The following is a 13,449-nucleotide window of genomic DNA, read 5'->3' on the forward strand; positions in this document are numbered from 1 at the left end:
GAATATTGATCACTAATTAGAAAAGCCAAGTGAAAAGTGGTTCCTTATTGAGGGAAACCGTAAATGGGCAGTCTGCCAACTTGAGTAGAACTCACAAACGAAAAGTTTTGATGTGAACGTGGATTCAACCACATGAACCCACACTTCTTAAACCCAACACGTACAATTCTTTGTTCCTACTTCACTACAGTGTTTACTCACGGAGATCCTAACGTTTTCAAAATATTAAAAAGAGCAAAGAATAAAACACCGTATGTGTGAGTTTCTACTACTAACAAAACAGCATATCGGTGATCACGTGTAGCCAAGTGGTAATGTGTATATCTTTTCTGGGTACGTGATCTAAGGTTTGAGTCCAGCCGGGAGCATTGTGAATCAATTCATAACTGAAAAGGACATTTTCGGTCAAAAGAACTTGAAACATGTTCACTAAAGGCGATGTACTGATACAACTTTATCAAGAATCCTTGCCGGCAACAGTTCTGAGACGGTGACAACGACAGAAAGTGTCACAACTTACAGAGTTCTTGCTTCGTTGTTCGGTTCTTTTGCAGTTGCTTACTTCATCTCTCCTTTTTTCACAGTTATGGTACGTAAAATAATGAGACCTGGCAACCACTGAGACCTAATGCATAAACAGCAGGCGCGAAACCACTTAACAACTTAGGAATTCTGATAGATTGTCATTAAAATATATGATGACACTTAAGAATCTCTCGAAATCAGGTACATTCAACAGGAAACGTTTTGTTTTTTTAATTATACAAATAACCAAAGAAACTATAAAACTAACAAGAAGATAAACTATTATGAATTTTCTAATGCTTACGATGTATATATATATATATATATATATATATATATATATATATATATATATATATATATATATATATATATGGGTGATTCCACGAAAAAGGGAAATTTTCACTTGGAAAATTTCTGTTCCGTTGATGGTAGCCTATTTCGATAAAAATAACACATGCACTTACTACTACTAAGTACATGTTAATTAGGTGTTCAGCAGAGCTGAATCGTTATTGGTGTAGTAAATAAAAAATCATAAAGTTTTCAGCACCCACGGAGTTGAGACCATAGGTCACGGAGTTGAGATTAGTTAACACGGAGTTGAAAATTGCTGTGGAGTTGAGAAACGTGATACATCTGGGTGATAAGTTTTGGTTTATAAGTGATTAAGCTTATAATTTACATAAAAATTGAAATAATTTTCCAATAGTTTTTGTAAGTTAGAATTATTCTCCTTATGTTGAATAAAATTCTAACAAACTAGATGACACGTAATTTGTTATACAAAAATACTCCAGAAAATACTGCAAACATATGAACATATGAAAATATATCTAATGAAGTTCCAAAATTGAGTGTATATATATATATATATATATATATATATATATATATATATATATATATATATATATATATATATATATATATATATATATATATATTTATATATATATAATATGAATATGTGACGTAAATAAGAAAAAAGAAATTCACATACACTTATCCAATATTGAAAAATTATTGCGCTTTCAATATGTTGACGATCATATGGAGAGGACAAACTTTTCACATAAGCTTACGAAACAGATGAAGTAGTCACTAAATCTGTCTATTGTCTACTTCATTTGTTTTCTGAGCTTATGTAAACCGTCTGTCTTCTCTGTGTGATCAAGTCAACACGTCGAAAGTGCAATACTTTTTTAACATTTAGTAAGTGTATTTGTATATTTGGTATATATACAAGGTGTTTCAAAACAATACACACATCATTTGGGAGCTGATTCCTGACGCCAAGATAAGACGAAAAGTATAGACAACTGGGTGTACAAACGCTTCCTTTCGGAGTTATAGGCTGCCGAAAACATGAAAAAAATGAACTTTAAAGGTCCATAGCTCCAAAACTATGAGACCTGCCGTAGTCGAGTCACGACTTCACTTGGGAACTAATATGTGCAATATCCAAAAATATGTTTCAGAATCCTGAGGTACTCACGAAGCAATTTTTATAGAGGGATTTTGGTTACGGGCGTATAATCTGAAGTACTCACCAACTACTTCTATAAAAGTTGTTGTGGAAGTACCGCAAGATTCTGAAACATGGATATTTGGATAGCGCACATACTAATTCCTAATTGAAGTCTGACCCGACTACGGTAAGTCCCATAGTTTTATGCTATGGACTTTTAAAATTCATTTTTTTTTCATGTTTTCGGCAGCCTATAACTGCGAAAGGAAGCATTTGTGCACCCAGATTGGTTTATACTTTTTATCTTGGTGTTAGGAATCACCTCCCAAACGTTGTCGGTATTGTTTTGAAACGCCCTGTATAATGCACACTAAATGACAGTGTAAGGCACTCATCATTTCTGTTTTCTTTGAATAATTCGATGTTCTTTGTTAAGTAGCCCTCATTTTCCACTCCAATGAAGGAAATGTCTTGAGGAAACAGGGAAGGGCTGTTCTAGTCTACACAGAATGACAACTGCCAACGCTTTTTAAACGTCAGGTTTAGTAGGCCAGGAGAAATTCCTCCCGATCCGCGTCATAAAATTGACTGTCCATATATTGCCCTCAGACTCTTCGACAATCCTTGAAAAGAAAACAATTAGTTGATCATAAGATTGAGACTTCAATAGGTTAAAAACAGATACCATCCATCTTGACTTGACTGAAGTTTTACCTCCGGCTACCTGACAGCCCCAAATCTGAACTTTCGCGAAACATTCCTTAAATGGGCTAGGACCCACCAGCCGGCCTTTGAGTGTAAATGACACGTGGTGGCTCCTACGACTGTTGCGATGGTCTGCGCGATCAGGTTTCAGTACATCTCTACTCAAATGAGTTTTTCAATTGCCTCACTGTGCGAAGTAAACACCATTAATTTTTGAGCTTCCACCGGGAAACAAACCCAGAACCACGCACGAAAGGCGAGCGTACTAGTCACTAGACCATAAACGAGCTTTATTTCTATCAATATATTGAAAGAACAAATATTTGGAAGAGCATGAGAATAACAAACACTATAGGATTATCAACTCCGTGAACTTGTCTCAACACCGTGGATTCCTTAGTTTTCTAATGGACATGGAGTTGAGAACCATGGAGTTGAGAAAATCGAATATAATTTATCTTTACCGGCCCACTTCTTAACCAGTACATGTGAGTACTTGTGTACGAATTTTCTACGTTAAGGCGTAGGTTCCTCAAGGGAAAGAAGGTATATACCATACAAATACATTCAGTAATAAATACCATGGTGTTGAGTATCAATTAATATACGCACCTGCTTTCCACACACAAAAATATTTTTCCTATAGCTTTTAACACATGCACACAACTTTTTCTGTTCTTCAGTCAAACATGTCTGCCTTGTCTTCTTGTGGGTGTTGCCAATGTGGACGACCATGCTATCTGTTGAGAACAATTATAATTTTTTCTATTGCCATGGAGTTGAAACGAAATAGAGGTGACAGAAACGAAGCATAGTCAAGCTTTCGAAAATAATCGTTATAAAGGTTTACTTTCCACAAAACCGAAACATTGAAGTGTTCTCTTCCATTTAATTACCATTACATGATGTTTGATTTGCGACTTCAGTTGTAATTTATTGATTAAAATCAGTCAACTGTAGTCTGTGACAGCCCACGGTGTTGAGAAATTGGGTAATAATTATTTTTTTACGTATGTTTCGTGTTATATTTGCAAACTGTTATACATGGCATACCTACTTTGTGACGGTTACTACCAAACAAATTAAAAATGAGGTGATTCTTTCTAGTAGTAGTTTGAAGAAATGCCCGTGACAGAAAATTTCCCTTTTTCGTGGAATCACCCATATATATATATATATATATATACAGTCGAGTCTCGATTATCCGAGCTAATGTGGACCTGAGATAACTTGGATAAGCAAAAACTCGGTTAACACGGATGGATACATAGAAAATATTGCAAAGTAATTATTATTGTTGTTTATTAATTATTTCTCTTTATTGGATTATCATTACCATATTTATTATTTTTATTGGACATACGGTACAGTGCACATAAATTATGCATACGCAAGTAGCAATAACACAGTAAATAAAATGCAGTTTGATATTGATACGTACCCTACATAAATAAGGCACTGTTCAGCATACACATTAAAAAAAAGTCTTTCATAGTCATTTGCTTCATTTAGCTGTCTCATTTTTGACCGCTATATTGCACAGACGTAGCGACGTCATAATGCCAGCTGGTGCCTTGTCGTCTTGCTGTTCGACGTAGAACAGTGCCTTTTCAAACTGAAATTCAAGACATGCAACGATTCAAGCTCGCTCGCTCAATTGTGGAAATGTCCGGTGGGGTTGTTATCTTTGCTGTGCTTCATTTTGTTTTTTTGCTGAAACAAAAGTCTGCAGATTGGTTATCGTCGTAACTGGATTTGTTTCAATTTTTTTGTTTCTTTGTCTGTATTAATCTCGGATTCAACGTAACGTCGGTTAATCGAAACTCTACTATATATATATATATATATATATATATATATATATATATATATATATATATATATATAGAGAGAGAGAGAGAGAGAGAGAGAGAGAGACAGAGACAGAGAGAGAAGGGTTACCAAAGAGCACGCACGCCCTAAGAGCGCACAGCGCCAATTACGCTGAAACGGTAACACACAGAATTATTGTTGCTACACTGATGAGTATTTGTGTATATTCTGGAGTCAATATTAAAGTTGATTCTGATACTATAACACCACCTTCTGTTAAAAATTGAACCTTTCATTATAACCCTTCTGTGCCACATTGTCAGATTACCTCAACAACCGAGAAAAAAAAAAAACTTAGAAACCAATTGAATCCAAAATAAGGGACAAATTTAAAGGAAAGTGAGCTAATAAAATTAAGTATTTACTTCTGCAATTGCCTACATCAAGGTATTGGTTTAGTGACACTGCAAGAAATCATAGTCCCTTATATAGGAGAGACTTTAATTGATGTGTAGAAATGATATTATGTGTAACAGCTATTAGTTTTGTACGTGTTATCGATAACTCTAACTACCAGTCTACCCATCTACCCCTTTACTCCATAATATCCCGTTTTCCACCTATCCTTTTAAATCAAAGAGAAAAGAAACTGGTTATCATACCCTTGCTCTTATAACTTACTGGGCCTACGTCAAATAAATAACAAAACACTCGGGCAAGTGTTCTGTAACTATGCTGAAGAAAACAACACTATTAAATTATATCTAAGTAGTGCAAGAACTATGCTAAGAAACACTGTTTAAGGTAACTGGGTTCAACCAATAAGGTTAAAGTTACAAGACGACGTTTTCGCTTGGTGAGGGTGAGAGTTATCAAATTTACTGGACAGCATGCACAGCTGGAAGATATGTATTAATTACATTCCGTCCTACGGAATGATAAATCCTGAAGTTTTCATTCGTGGGCAGTATCTGAAGGGAAATTATAACTCCGCCTTCAAAAAACTTTAAACGCCATCATTCACGATAACCACTATAGTAATGGTATTCAATTTGAAAATTCAAAAGATACCACAAGTACTGTTTTTGTGAAATAGGTATCATACAGTATATGTTGCAAAAATCTACATTTTAAATACTATTATAATTCGTGTTATTATTCGCTTCAAAATCTCTTGTCGTCGCGAATTCTGTCGAGGAATTTAAAGCTTAAAATATATAAAATATAATCATGCCTGCTGCTCTGTATGGTTGCGAAACATGGTCGCTTACTTTTACGGAAGAACATAGACTGAAAGTATTTGAGAACAAGATCCTGAGACGAATATTCGGACCCAAGAGGAACGGGAATGGGGAATGGCGGAAACTTCATAACGAGGAACTACATAATTTATACGGTTTACCCAACATTGTTATGGTCGTCAAGTCTAGGAGGCTTAGGTGGGCAGGTCATGTAGCTAGAATGGAAGAAAGTAGAAACGCTTTCAAAGTCTTGACTGGAAGACCAATCAGAAAACGACCATTAGGAAGACCTAGGCGCAGATGGGAGGACAATATTAGGATGGATCTCGCAGAGATAGGAATACAAAGTAGAAACTGGATCCAATTAGCTAAGGATAGAAGTCGGTGGAGAGCTTTTCTGAACGCAGCATTGAACCTCCGGGTTCCATAGGCCATAGAGTTAGTTAGATAATTAGTTATTATAATTGGCATGAATTAAAAAAAAAAAAAAAATGTTGTAGGTGGTGTATTGAATTTATGAAAAGTGTGAAACTTTCAGAAATCATAACTCTGTCTGTGCTTAAAAAATGCCTCCCTTCTCACCGAAATAAAAGTATTGGAATGTTAATTTAACGCAGCTTACTTTAGCACTTTGGTTATTATATTGAACTTTACCAGGAACTTAGAGCTGAAGTTTGTAAACCTTTATTCCTTACGATATTGACGATGAAAAGCAAAACTGAGAACATAGTTATCTGAAACAACTTTATATGAAACTTCTAATCCGTAAAGTTTATGTTCTGCTTGCTTCAACCAATGCAATCAACCACAAATTGAAGCTGTTAAACTTCTGAACTCTAAAAGTGTTTGAAAATAATCCTTACCGGGTAATTTTATTTATTTTCATTTTATTTTTCCTTCTTACGAACAAAATCTTTTCTGCTATTATTATCAACTTTTCTTACTACTATTATATCACAGCTACTAAGTATGAATAGTTAAGTTATGATACAACTTGTATCAAAATATTTAAGGTTGATAACATTAACAACCAAAGATGGAAAGAAATTTCCGTAACGAAGACAGCCACATTCCGGTACTTGTTTGTGGGTCTTCATTCAAACTCTGGAAACGAACTTCAGTCCGAGCGAAAACACGATATTAAGTCCGAGCGTCCGCTTCAGTCCGAGCGTCCGCCCTACTACTACACCTACGATTCTTTTATGTGTGGTGCTGAATTCAATCTTGGATTAAAGTATGTTCTTTGAAACCCAATGTTAAGTTGTAGATCCATGTCTCACATAACCTGAAGAGAGAGAGAGAGAGAGAGAGAGAGAAAGAGAGAGAGAGAGAAAGAAGCTAATCTTTTCAAACACATTTAACAATTGTAACAAATTTCAGTTTTCGAACAAGGTAAAAACTACACAATGACAATGTACTAACGTAAGTACAATTCTCTATTGAAACTCCCATTTCATTTGGACATTTCTTTCGTCTTTCGTTAGAATGAAGTGCAAACATCAAAGATATGTATATATTAGATATTACAGAGGTGGAAGGTCAACAATTTTTTTTTTCTACTTTTGCAGAAAATTGTGTAATTAAGTAGTTTTCTGTGCTTAAATATATTGTCAAATTTACCTGCGATTGAACACTATAGTCACTTAATTTACATTTTCTATGTCTATTTTGATAGTTCGTACCGATTGATTGTCCAGTTCAAATTACAACTATACTTCACGTATAATCCATTATTTTCGCGCTTTGGTTGCTATGAACATTTTCATGGTTATCTTAAGAATAGTAGTCTAAATTAATAAAATAATTGGATTAACATGTTCTACGAATAACCCTACAAGACTTTTAGAAACGTATTATTAATGAAAATGCTGCGAAATTGTGGCACTTGCAGATAGCACAATCCATGAACATGAAGTTATGAATCATAAGTTCAAAGGATTTGCTCTACCACTGAGCTATCTACCCCAATTGCCGATTTTTTTTTTATTTATTTTGTGTGTGTAATTATAACAGTAAACCTTATCGTAAGCAGATCAGCAGGTTCTTAGTAGACCAGTCTATCCATATTTGACCAGCCTAGAGTATCTTTAATAGACGAGCGTGTTACTAGATTGTTCGAAAGCTTTCCATTAAAAAAAATAAATAAAAAAATAAATAAATAAGTACCCTGTCAATGTAGAACTGAAATACTTCAGCGATAAAAAATACGATTCTTTAGGACACGGCGTTCGGAAGATATCGGGAAAAGAAAAAATAGAATCCCAACCCATATACAATGAGACATTTAAACTGAAACAAATAAGAGTAAGATTGATCGCCAAATTTACAAAACGCATTCGATTCAATATCTCAGAAAAGATTATCTCAAGTTGCAGTCACCTGTCAAGTGATTCTTGATATCTACTGGCATCCGCTTGTATTATTACGAAACTCTTTTATCCGACCACAGTGGAAATATTAAGAAAAATAAAATATTTATTTAAAAAATGTGAAATAATTTTATTACTATTATAATTTCAAAGTGATTGAAATCACTATATTTTTAACAGTGGATAATACTTTATGTACAATAGCTATAATTTCGGTTTCCAGTTGTCACCATTCAGAGGAAATCACTTTCTAGAAAAGGAAATTAAAAAAAAAAAATCTTTTTTTTTAATGCCTTTAAGGTATTAGTGTTAAGGTGCTGATTATACGGTTGGTAGGGAGATGCTGAAAATTCTCTTTGAATATTTTCCTTACTTTCACAGAAAATTTAAAGTATTTCTTGAATACCTGCCAGGGATTAATTTGCTTCCCCCTTATCACGATATAAAAAGAGTTTAATAAAATGCAAGCTGCAGGACATAGCAGGGAAGTTTTCTTTCTTTTTTTTTTCTACCTTCGACAAGTATGTATATTGAAGAGCGCGCATTTACTGGAATTTTCTTTCCCTTTAGCCTTGTATCGGCAACACCGTATCATGATAGTACTAGTATAAGCATTTTTCTAAAGCTGTACATTATTCTCTTTCATGTGGAGGAATGGATTTCAAATATCCGTTAATGTTTGTATTGACATTTTATATCACGACACTGAAACAAAAGCTTGTAAATTCGAACGAATATGATCATTTGGAACATATATATATATATATATATATATATATATATATATATATATATATATATATATATGTGTGTGTGTGTGTGTGTGTGTGTGTGTTGCAAATTTTTAGTGACTTTCGATAGAGAACTTTATGTACAGAAAATAATCACCATTTTGCCTGAAGTAGAAAGTGATAGTACGAAAACGATGTTGCACCCCAGGAAGATTCTGCTTTATTCAGGTTCACATTAGACTTGAGCTAAATGGCATAAAACCGATATTTCTGCTTCGAACAAGATTTCTTGTTTTGTATTCCTCATTATATCGTTCTATTAATTTTAAAGATGAGAGTGTTTTTTTTTTTAGGTACACTGTTTGTAATAATAGACATGGGTATCCTAAGATATTTTTTACAGGTCGGGCCAAGTTCGTATTACCTTGTTTATTTTTAATTAATATTATATATATGGCTTTTGGCATATAAGGGAGAGAACAGTTTCGTCCAGGCTTAATTTTTATGGTGCCATCTTGTAGTATTATATAGTATTACATAACGTATGTTTATAATAGAATTTGGGAACGTAAAGAAATAAGGAAAAACAGTGGAGAATATATTTTTTTTTTAATATACATATTACTTGTGTCCCGAAATTCAATTCAAATTATTGATTCACTTGAACTCCAGGGAACGACCACGGCCCCATCTTACCCTCTTTTTGCATATATGCCATTAGCTGCACAAAACATGCAGCACCCAACTGAATATGGTTTTATTCTTCTATTCTGCGTAGTTCCATTAATGTAGTTTATTTGAAACCCTTATAAATTACATTAGAAAACATTATTAAAAAAAAAAAAGAGACAGTAATTTATTTAGCGTGTCTACTAACACTTCTACCACTAACGAAAAAAAAAATGCGCGTTTTACAGTAATACGGCCTGCCAGATTCAGTAAGCATACGGTATTTGAAGATAGATATTTACGACAAATTGCTCCAAGTGACAAACGAACTTTTGCTACTTTTACTGATCACAGATGGGACTTGTGATTGTAGAAGAGAAGCCGACGTGGGTGTGTGATTGCTCATGGAGAAATCGCAGGTGGTACAAATGTTGGAAATGCGAATTTTGCCACGAAAGTTAAGCCCAACCAATTTATCACTTGGTAAATCATACCTAACACCTAATTGCAGTACTTACGAAATAACTATTTTTCTTATTACACACACACACACACAAAATTAATTTTTGTATGTTTGTCGAGAAGCACAAAGAGAAAAGTATAATGTATTTACGTGCACAGATACAGGATTGTAGTTTCGAGAAAGGTTATTTTGAAGACAGAAACTCTCAAAATAATCTCTGTAATTTCCAAACATGTTAACAGGCTGAAGAATTCTTTGATAATACTAACTTTTATTAGCTGAAGATACTGTGAGGACTTGAATGTGAATTTCAAGAGCATTTTGTACTTGGAATTTCACTAAACCTTACAGTGATATTACTAAAGATAAAGTTGAGCTTCCCTATTGAAATAATATAATATCCCACTGAAAACTTCACGATTATCCAGAGACAACGCCAGCAAGAAAGAAAAAAAAAGCCATGACATATTTGACTGATAATTTACGATAAGTGTAATCGTAGGAGAAACCATTTTTGTCTTCCATTTCATTTTTTTAAAATCCATAGTTAGTTTATATATAGTAACAGACGCAGAATTTTGGTAATGTGAGGGCAGGATGGGAACAAATTAGAGAGATTGAAACACAAACAAGAAATACTAACACGTACGTAAAGCACACATTTAAATAAATTGCATACATGGATACACGAACCTGTAAACTTTGGATGTATTCAAGGTAATATCTGAGAACAATCAAAGTGTATAAAAATACATGATTCGCAATGCTAACTACTTAAGTATATCTACTCAGGAATAGATATGAGGGAAAAGATTGTATACCAATATACGCTTTCTATCAAGCTGGCTATCAATACACGACTTAGTACACATATTTCTTATCTTCTATAGTATTTTTGGAGATACATTTCGATTGTGTGCTTTTACCCGGGAACACTCCAGAAGGGTCCAAAGTTGATGGGAAGGATTTCTAAAGGGAATTTTTTCCGACATTCTCCAAAGTTTCCCTATTCAAATATGTTGTGAGCCCCAATACATAGCACCTCTGAAAAGCTTGTTTCATGCTGAAGAGAATGGACTATAAACGATGACTTTCTAATGAGTAGTGTTGATGCAATAACTATTTCACTGTGAGTCTACGATTTTCTTTATACTAACAGGGTTATTGCGCCCCAGGGACTTACTCCGTGGTCCATGGCACCTAATTTTTTGTGCATCAACGTATCTTTGTTATGTTTATCGAATGGACTAGGTTAGATTCGGATGTCCGGAAGACACGTTCATGTACGTTCCTTGTTAGTTAAAGTTTAGGAAACGAAGGAAAAGGGATACTTTGGACAACAATTTGAGGAAAATACGGAGCAAAAATGTTACACATTCTTTTGCGATTAAATGTTAACTAAATAGAGTGCATCTTGTAAAAGATTTGACAAAACATAATTAAAGACAAACAATAATCCTTTCGCAATTAATAAATTCACTTGTAACAAATAACAATAATATCTTACATTTTTTCCGTAGCTATCCGTACAAAATAAGCAAAAGTAATTCAGTATTAGTTACTACATTAAAAAGGAAAGGACATTGTGTGTATTTTCAATATCTCATAAGGCAGTGAAATTTCTATGTATAATTCAAATATTAAATATATATATATATATATATATATATATATATATATATATATATATATATATATATATATATTTATAAGAAAAGTAAACTCCGCTAAAGACAGGAAAACCAAACACCTAAAAGTTTCAGTCTCGTCCGGTAGATGTCATCCGCTAGGCGATGTTTCCTGCCATCTAACGGTGCGATAAGTAACTTTTAGCATTCTGCAATTATACATCTTTGTTTCAATAGTAGAAAATGCAAACGGATAGTTACAATTACCCTTGAAAATGTTAACGAATTGACTCTATCAACAAACTAGGCTAAGGCAAACGCTCTAGCTGTCAATTGACAGAAAAAAAAAAGCACTTCCATTGAAGAGTTATCGGGCAGAGTAACGGACGTATAAACTATAACGCCCACTAGCGTCATACCTCAAAGTAAATTAAAATGCTCCCTATTAATTCATTATTTCTACGATGTGGACCCATATTGGGGATTAAGTTCCAAAGACGGTCGTTCATTTCAGGCGGAGGGAACTGTTAAGCTGAGGGAACTACTAGGCGCAAGGTTACCGCATGGTTACATTGTGGGAAATTAACGAGCATTTGTATTCTAAACGTGGCTGAAGTTGTACAGAGACGTTCTCTTGGACGTGAGTTACCAGTAAGACAGTTTGTGAAACAATACGGCGATAATGACAAAGATATTTTGAAACTGTGTGAAAATCATAGATTAATAAATCTAATTTAAAAAATTGCATGAAGTGTGGTAAGCAAGTAACTGCAAAAAAACGTGGATGAAGTTATACTTTTCAATGGAGATTTACAAACCGAAGTACTAAGTGGGAAAGTGAACCTCAGAAATCTAACCTAACCTAACCGTATGTTTTTCTTGTCGGAAACCAGTCGAACTCCAACTTGGGAATAAATGTTCATATTGGTTGTTCCTTTTGCAAATTGACCAAAAAAAAAGTATGTTTCTTGAAGTTTCATCGTCCCACGTCCCCCCTTAGCACCGAGACAACCTACAGACAAAAGTTTAAGGTGGAACCCGAACAACCGAAATGCGTACAGTACTTTCCCAACGGGAATTCGAAGCCGGGACCATCACCACTAAATGCAAGCGTACCCTCGCCACTAGACCAGCGATAAAGACGAAAGTTCAACTTAAAATTAAAACATTTAAAAAAGTAATTATGTTGAATATTTGACGGTCAATTCTATCGTTTTCTATCACCCGCATCGTGTATAAATTCAATTCTTTCTTAAATTTTCCCCTTTAATTGAACAAAATACATTTTACCCACTTGGGTGCTATAAAACATGCAACTCAGTAACATCAACAAGGAACAAGATATCAATAAACTAGAATTTGGTTGTGTTTGCTTTAGATTGTATATCATAGATCGAACGAAAATCTAATATATAAAAGTTAGGATGATGTAAATGGGACACACAAATGACACGACTTTAAGGTAATGCATACTCCATTGGTCACATTTTCCTAATAAATCATGCCCCATTGCACAGTTCCTTTTAGAGGCCACACTTCATTCGCTGGAAATTTCATAGAAGCCTTGATTCAAACTTGAGAGCTACGAGGTGACAGATGACTTTTATGTCACGTAGAACCGATAGAATATCAAATATAATTACAATAAAGTAACTGAAGCGACTGGACACGAGCTTTTACCATTCAATACGATCAAGTGTATGTCCGTCTAACTCCTCCATATTAACATTCATTAAATTTACCAGATTTTAATGAAACTAATTGGACGTGGTTTCTTTCGAGGCTATTGCTTAGGATTGGAACGGTTAAGAATAAAGTGGGTATATGCTCGCCTT

The 13,449-nt window shown here is 34.2% G+C and overlaps 1 protein-coding gene across 1 annotated transcript in view; it reads right to left on the minus strand.

Moving 5' to 3' along the window:
* Nucleotides 1-13,449, minus strand: part of PlexB (plexin B) — a 461,345-nt gene that overhangs the window by 429,841 nt on the left and 18,055 nt on the right. The gene's annotated exons all lie outside the window — the stretch shown is intronic.

The sequence above is a fragment of the Thermobia domestica genome, chromosome 6 (assembly GCF_964235325.1).
Source record: "Thermobia domestica chromosome 6, izTheDome1.hap1.1, whole genome shotgun sequence".
In the NCBI taxonomy this organism is placed as follows: Eukaryota; Metazoa; Arthropoda; class Insecta; order Zygentoma; family Lepismatidae; genus Thermobia; species Thermobia domestica.